The sequence below is a fragment of the Schistocerca piceifrons genome, unplaced genomic scaffold (assembly GCF_021461385.2).
Source record: "Schistocerca piceifrons isolate TAMUIC-IGC-003096 unplaced genomic scaffold, iqSchPice1.1 HiC_scaffold_1097, whole genome shotgun sequence".
Lineage (NCBI taxonomy): Eukaryota > Metazoa > Arthropoda > Insecta > Orthoptera > Acrididae > Schistocerca > Schistocerca piceifrons.
The window spans coordinates 25583-33775 of record NW_025726904.1 but is presented as its reverse complement, the minus strand read 5'-3'; the positions used below and the strand labels follow the sequence as shown (position 1 = coordinate 33775).

At 50.4% G+C, this 8193-nt stretch overlaps 4 non-coding genes across 4 annotated transcripts; all 4 read left to right on the top strand.

The window, feature by feature from the left end:
• The first annotated feature begins 241 nt into the window (after positions 1–241).
• On the top strand, positions 242–313 carry Trnae-uuc. Its single transcript has one exon. It is a non-coding gene; the product is annotated as a tRNA-Glu (tRNA).
• A 2012-nt stretch (positions 314–2325) lies between these two features.
• On the top strand, positions 2326–2397 carry Trnae-uuc. The gene has a single exon. It is a non-coding gene; the product is annotated as a tRNA-Glu (tRNA).
• Positions 2398–4408: 2011 nt separating this feature from the next.
• Trnae-uuc lies at positions 4409–4480 on the top strand. The gene has a single exon. It is a non-coding gene; the product is annotated as a tRNA-Glu (tRNA).
• Positions 4481–6491: 2011 nt separating this feature from the next.
• Positions 6492–6563, top strand: Trnae-uuc. The gene has a single exon. It is a non-coding gene; the product is annotated as a tRNA-Glu (tRNA).
• Positions 6564–8193: the final 1630 nt, after the last annotated feature.

Sequence of the window (8193 nt, the reverse complement as noted above, 5' to 3'; positions counted from 1 at the left end):
ACCACCTAGGCTACTTTGCGTCAACGTGTGTTTGTTTCCAGTTATTACTAATTACAGTTTTGCTAGTTGCACTCGAGACTGAAAGCGATGTTTGCCTAGTATGACTTGCGCGCTTTGGGAGTGAGTAAGCGGGATCGTGGTGGCGGACAGAGTTCAGCGTTGGCGCCAGATTCGGCCCTAAAGTTGCGTGGAGGAGAAGTATTTCTGGACGCATACACACGTAGTGGATCGTTGAGGTATGTCCGGTATGGTTTAGTGGCTAGGATACCTGGCTTTCACCCAGGAGGCCCGGGTTCGATTCCCGGTACCTGAACGTGAATTTTCGGGGCTGAGATGAGAAAACTTCTCACGGCCGTTTTTCGTCTTCGTGGAGCTGCTGCTCTGGGTTCCAGGTATAAGGTGAGAGAAAGTCAAGAAAAAGAGATACATCCTCACGTTAATGGCGGGGCCGTTTTGAAGGGAGAGGAGACGGTTTTGCGGTTTTGGACTGCTGATGCGACAGTGTTGCATTGCCCGTTAGCTCAGTGGGCTATAGCGTCGTGCTAGTAACGCGTAGGTCATGGGTTCCATCCCTCCACGGGCCATTCCATTTTCTCCCCTAATAGGAAATGCTGTCTCCTGCGAGACTCTGCCAGGCAGATTCTAAATGATGTGCACATCCAGCTAGAAGTCTGAACGTTTCGCTAAGGGGTTGCCAACGGCCAGCTCACTTTCGATTAATGAAGTTAAGCAGACGTTTGCGTGGTTAGTGAGTGGATGGGTGATCGTCCGGGAACTGTGCGTGCTATTGGACCCTTTCATTTCAACCCCCCCCCCCCCCTCCTCCTCTTGTGCTACAGTGTTGACGTGCTATGATGCCTCCCTAAGCAATTTAAATTACATTAACGAACATATGATCCAAAATTTAACTAGGCTGTTTGCAAAAAGAGCGCAAGGAAAGTGCAAGAACGACTTTGGCAATAACAGAACCGTACGAATCAACAGATAATTTCTCAAATGTGTAGATAAGACTGTGGCGAAGCAGTGAGATTTCCGAAATTTGTAAATGAAAGTTTAGCTTTTCGTATTGAAAAGGAAAAGTACTCTTGATTACCTTATTTCTCGCAGCCGATTGTCGTACTTCTCCTGTCATATCGGCCCCACCGCCGAGCGGCAGCGAGCGGCAGTCGAGCAAAGTCGGGCCAAGTCGACACACGATGAAGTGAAATCAATCCACTTAGCTGGAACGAGGCAGGAGACGAGGAGATACTACCTGTGCCGCGACACGTGGCAATTTCGAGGATCGAATGGTCTTGAACACATACTATTGCGCTACGCAAAAATGACAAATCCTCCTGCGGTCGCCAGGAATCGAACCCGGATTAACTGCTTGGGAAGAAACCATGCTGACCGTTACACCACCACCGCATTGCGCTGCATTCTTCCTGTGTCGCGGTGCGTTGCCGCCCCTGCTGCCACCAGAGGCTCAAGCGACCCTGCTGCAGGCCCTCTGCCCTCCAGCACATCGGAACGCGGTGCCACGTGCTTCCAGGGCGATGCACTGTAACTAGACGCAGCATTGACTTCCGCCGAGAAATCGACCATTTCATGCACGGCATGGTGGGAAAACAATTCTGAAATTAGAACTTCTTAGTGAGGCTGCGGTGGCGAGTATTCCTGTATGCCTCGGTGGCGCAGTGGGCTGCGCGTGTCATTATCTTAAGGGCGTACGTTCTATCCTCAACTCAGCCATCTCATTTTCTCTCCACGACGGTGAAAGGCACAGCATAGCTTTTGCGAGGTAAGGCCGTATTTGCCGTTTATTACCACCTAGGCTACTTTGCGTCAACGTGTGTTTGTTTCCATCCGCCGAGAAATCGACCATTTCATGCACGGCATGGTGGGAAAACAATTCTGAAATTAGAACTTCTTAGTGAGGCTGCGGTGGCGAGTATTCCTGTATGCCTCGGTGGCGCAGTGGGCTGCGCGTGTCATTATCTTAAGGGCGTACGTTCTATCCTCAACTCAGCCATCTCATTTTCTCTCCACGACGGTGAAAGGCACAGCATAGCTTTTGCGAGGTAAGGCCGTATTTGCCGTTTATTACCACCTAGGCTACTTTGCGTCAACGTGTGTTTGTTTCCAGTTATTACTAATTACAGTTTTGCTAGTTGCACTCGAGACTGAAAGCGATGTTTGCCTAGTATGACTTGCGCGCTTTGGGAGTGAGTAAGCGGGATCGTGGTGGCGGACAGAGTTCAGCGTTGGCGCCAGATTCGGCCCTAAAGTTGCGTGGAGGAGAAGTATTTCTGGACGCATACACACGTAGTGGATCGTTGAGGTATGTCCGGTATGGTTTAGTGGCTAGGATACCTGGCTTTCACCCAGGAGGCCCGGGTTCGATTCCCGGTACCTGAACGTGAATTTTCGGGGCTGAGATGAGAAAACTTCTCACGGCCGTTTTTCGTCTTCGTGGAGCTGCTGCTCTGGGTTCCAGGTATAAGGTGAGAGAAAGTCAAGAAAAAGAGATACATCCTCACGTTAATGGCGGGGCCGTTTTGAAGGGAGAGGAGACGGTTTTGCGGTTTTGGACTGCTGATGCGACAGTGTTGCATTGCCCGTTAGCTCAGTGGGCTATAGCGTCGTGCTAGTAACGCGTAGGTCATGGGTTCCATCCCTCCACGGGCCATTCCATTTTCTCCCCTAATAGGAAATGCTGTCTCCTGCGAGACTCTGCCAGGCAGATTCTAAATGATGTGCACATCCAGCTAGAAGTCTGAACGTTTCGCTAAGGGGTTGCCAACGGCCAGCTCACTTTCGATTAATGAAGTTAAGCAGACGTTTGCGTGGTTAGTGAGTGGATGGGTGATCGTCCGGGAACTGTGCGTGCTATTGGACCCTTTCATTTCAACCCCCCCCCCCCCTCCTCCTCTTGTGCTACAGTGTTGACGTGCTATGATGCCTCCCTAAGCAATTTAAATTACATTAACGAACATATGATCCAAAATTTAACTAGGCTGTTTGCAAAAAGAGCGCAAGGAAAGTGCAAGAACGACTTTGGCAATAACAGAACCGTACGAATCAACAGATAATTTCTCAAATGTGTAGATAAGACTGTGGCGAAGCAGTGAGATTTCCGAAATTTGTAAATGAAAGTTTAGCTTTTCGTATTGAAAAGGAAAAGTACTCTTGATTACCTTATTTCTCGCAGCCGATTGTCGTACTTCTCCTGTCATATCGGCCCCACCGCCGAGCGGCAGCGAGCGGCAGTCGAGCAAAGTCGGGCCAAGTCGACACACGATGAAGTGAAATCAATCCACTTAGCTGGAACGAGGCAGGAGACGAGGAGATACTACCTGTGCCGCGACACGTGGCAATTTCGAGGATCGAATGGTCTTGAACACATACTATTGCGCTACGCAAAAATGACAAATCCTCCTGCGGTCGCCAGGAATCGAACCCGGATTAACTGCTTGGGAAGAAACCATGCTGACCGTTACACCACCACCGCATTGCGCTGCATTCTTCCTGTGTCGCGGTGCGTTGCCGCCCCTGCTGCCACCAGAGGCTCAAGCGACCCTGCTGCAGGCCCTCTGCCCTCCAGCACATCGGAACGCGGTGCCACGTGCTTCCAGGGCGATGCACTGTAACTAGACGCAGCATTGACTTCCGCCGAGAAATCGACCATTTCATGCACGGCATGGTGGGAAAACAATTCTGAAATTAGAACTTCTTAGTGAGGCTGCGGTGGCGAGTATTCCTGTATGCCTCGGTGGCGCAGTGGGCTGCGCGTGTCATTATCTTAAGGGCGTACGTTCTATCCTCAACTCAGCCATCTCATTTTCTCTCCACGACGGTGAAAGGCACAGCATAGCTTTTGCGAGGTAAGGCCGTATTTGCCGTTTATTACCACCTAGGCTACTTTGCGTCAACGTGTGTTTGTTTCCATCCGCCGAGAAATCGACCATTTCATGCACGGCATGGTGGGAAAACAATTCTGAAATTAGAACTTCTTAGTGAGGCTGCGGTGGCGAGTATTCCTGTATGCCTCGGTGGCGCAGTGGGCTGCGCGTGTCATTATCTTAAGGGCGTACGTTCTATCCTCAACTCAGCCATCTCATTTTCTCTCCACGACGGTGAAAGGCACAGCATAGCTTTTGCGAGGTAAGGCCGTATTTGCCGTTTATTACCACCTAGGCTACTTTGCGTCAACGTGTGTTTGTTTCCAGTTATTACTAATTACAGTTTTGCTAGTTGCACTCGAGACTGAAAGCGATGTTTGCCTAGTATGACTTGCGCGCTTTGGGAGTGAGTAAGCGGGATCGTGGTGGCGGACAGAGTTCAGCGTTGGCGCCAGATTCGGCCCTAAAGTTGCGTGGAGGAGAAGTATTTCTGGACGCATACACACGTAGTGGATCGTTGAGGTATGTCCGGTATGGTTTAGTGGCTAGGATACCTGGCTTTCACCCAGGAGGCCCGGGTTCGATTCCCGGTACCTGAACGTGAATTTTCGGGGCTGAGATGAGAAAACTTCTCACGGCCGTTTTTCGTCTTCGTGGAGCTGCTGCTCTGGGTTCCAGGTATAAGGTGAGAGAAAGTCAAGAAAAAGAGATACATCCTCACGTTAATGGCGGGGCCGTTTTGAAGGGAGAGGAGACGGTTTTGCGGTTTTGGACTGCTGATGCGACAGTGTTGCATTGCCCGTTAGCTCAGTGGGCTATAGCGTCGTGCTAGTAACGCGTAGGTCATGGGTTCCATCCCTCCACGGGCCATTCCATTTTCTCCCCTAATAGGAAATGCTGTCTCCTGCGAGACTCTGCCAGGCAGATTCTAAATGATGTGCACATCCAGCTAGAAGTCTGAACGTTTCGCTAAGGGGTTGCCAACGGCCAGCTCACTTTCGATTAATGAAGTTAAGCAGACGTTTGCGTGGTTAGTGAGTGGATGGGTGATCGTCCGGGAACTGTGCGTGCTATTGGACCCTTTCATTTCAACCCCCCCCCCCCCTCCTCCTCTTGTGCTACAGTGTTGACGTGCTATGATGCCTCCCTAAGCAATTTAAATTACATTAACGAACATATGATCCAAAATTTAACTAGGCTGTTTGCAAAAAGAGCGCAAGGAAAGTGCAAGAACGACTTTGGCAATAACAGAACCGTACGAATCAACAGATAATTTCTCAAATGTGTAGATAAGACTGTGGCGAAGCAGTGAGATTTCCGAAATTTGTAAATGAAAGTTTAGCTTTTCGTATTGAAAAGGAAAAGTACTCTTGATTACCTTATTTCTCGCAGCCGATTGTCGTACTTCTCCTGTCATATCGGCCCCACCGCCGAGCGGCAGCGAGCGGCAGTCGAGCAAAGTCGGGCCAAGTCGACACACGATGAAGTGAAATCAATCCACTTAGCTGGAACGAGGCAGGAGACGAGGAGATACTACCTGTGCCGCGACACGTGGCAATTTCGAGGATCGAATGGTCTTGAACACATACTATTGCGCTACGCAAAAATGACAAATCCTCCTGCGGTCGCCAGGAATCGAACCCGGATTAACTGCTTGGGAAGAAACCATGCTGACCGTTACACCACCACCGCATTGCGCTGCATTCTTCCTGTGTCGCGGTGCGTTGCCGCCCCTGCTGCCACCAGAGGCTCAAGCGACCCTGCTGCAGGCCCTCTGCCCTCCAGCACATCGGAACGCGGTGCCACGTGCTTCCAGGGCGATGCACTGTAACTAGACGCAGCATTGACTTCCGCCGAGAAATCGACCATTTCATGCACGGCATGGTGGGAAAACAATTCTGAAATTAGAACTTCTTAGTGAGGCTGCGGTGGCGAGTATTCCTGTATGCCTCGGTGGCGCAGTGGGCTGCGCGTGTCATTATCTTAAGGGCGTACGTTCTATCCTCAACTCAGCCATCTCATTTTCTCTCCACGACGGTGAAAGGCACAGCATAGCTTTTGCGAGGTAAGGCCGTATTTGCCGTTTATTACCACCTAGGCTACTTTGCGTCAACGTGTGTTTGTTTCCATCCGCCGAGAAATCGACCATTTCATGCACGGCATGGTGGGAAAACAATTCTGAAATTAGAACTTCTTAGTGAGGCTGCGGTGGCGAGTATTCCTGTATGCCTCGGTGGCGCAGTGGGCTGCGCGTGTCATTATCTTAAGGGCGTACGTTCTATCCTCAACTCAGCCATCTCATTTTCTCTCCACGACGGTGAAAGGCACAGCATAGCTTTTGCGAGGTAAGGCCGTATTTGCCGTTTATTACCACCTAGGCTACTTTGCGTCAACGTGTGTTTGTTTCCAGTTATTACTAATTACAGTTTTGCTAGTTGCACTCGAGACTGAAAGCGATGTTTGCCTAGTATGACTTGCGCGCTTTGGGAGTGAGTAAGCGGGATCGTGGTGGCGGACAGAGTTCAGCGTTGGCGCCAGATTCGGCCCTAAAGTTGCGTGGAGGAGAAGTATTTCTGGACGCATACACACGTAGTGGATCGTTGAGGTATGTCCGGTATGGTTTAGTGGCTAGGATACCTGGCTTTCACCCAGGAGGCCCGGGTTCGATTCCCGGTACCTGAACGTGAATTTTCGGGGCTGAGATGAGAAAACTTCTCACGGCCGTTTTTCGTCTTCGTGGAGCTGCTGCTCTGGGTTCCAGGTATAAGGTGAGAGAAAGTCAAGAAAAAGAGATACATCCTCACGTTAATGGCGGGGCCGTTTTGAAGGGAGAGGAGACGGTTTTGCGGTTTTGGACTGCTGATGCGACAGTGTTGCATTGCCCGTTAGCTCAGTGGGCTATAGCGTCGTGCTAGTAACGCGTAGGTCATGGGTTCCATCCCTCCACGGGCCATTCCATTTTCTCCCCTAATAGGAAATGCTGTCTCCTGCGAGACTCTGCCAGGCAGATTCTAAATGATGTGCACATCCAGCTAGAAGTCTGAACGTTTCGCTAAGGGGTTGCCAACGGCCAGCTCACTTTCGATTAATGAAGTTAAGCAGACGTTTGCGTGGTTAGTGAGTGGATGGGTGATCGTCCGGGAACTGTGCGTGCTATTGGACCCTTTCATTTCAACCCCCCCCCCCCCTCCTCCTCTTGTGCTACAGTGTTGACGTGCTATGATGCCTCCCTAAGCAATTTAAATTACATTAACGAACATATGATCCAAAATTTAACTAGGCTGTTTGCAAAAAGAGCGCAAGGAAAGTGCAAGAACGACTTTGGCAATAACAGAACCGTACGAATCAACAGATAATTTCTCAAATGTGTAGATAAGACTGTGGCGAAGCAGTGAGATTTCCGAAATTTGTAAATGAAAGTTTAGCTTTTCGTATTGAAAAGGAAAAGTACTCTTGATTACCTTATTTCTCGCAGCCGATTGTCGTACTTCTCCTGTCATATCGGCCCCACCGCCGAGCGGCAGCGAGCGGCAGTCGAGCAAAGTCGGGCCAAGTCGACACACGATGAAGTGAAATCAATCCACTTAGCTGGAACGAGGCAGGAGACGAGGAGATACTACCTGTGCCGCGACACGTGGCAATTTCGAGGATCGAATGGTCTTGAACACATACTATTGCGCTACGCAAAAATGACAAATCCTCCTGCGGTCGCCAGGAATCGAACCCGGATTAACTGCTTGGGAAGAAACCATGCTGACCGTTACACCACCACCGCATTGCGCTGCATTCTTCCTGTGTCGCGGTGCGTTGCCGCCCCTGCTGCCACCAGAGGCTCAAGCGACCCTGCTGCAGGCCCTCTGCCCTCCAGCACATCGGAACGCGGTGCCACGTGCTTCCAGGGCGATGCACTGTAACTAGACGCAGCATTGACTTCCGCCGAGAAATCGACCATTTCATGCACGGCATGGTGGGAAAACAATTCTGAAATTAGAACTTCTTAGTGAGGCTGCGGTGGCGAGTATTCCTGTATGCCTCGGTGGCGCAGTGGGCTGCGCGTGTCATTATCTTAAGGGCGTACGTTCTATCCTCAACTCAGCCATCTCATTTTCTCTCCACGACGGTGAAAGGCACAGCATAGCTTTTGCGAGGTAAGGCCGTATTTGCCGTTTATTACCACCTAGGCTACTTTGCGTCAACGTGTGTTTGTTTCCATCCGCCGAGAAATCGACCATTTCATGCACGGCATGGTGGGAAAACAATTCTGAAATTAGAACTTCTTAGTGAGGCTGCGGTGGCGAGTATTCCTGTATGC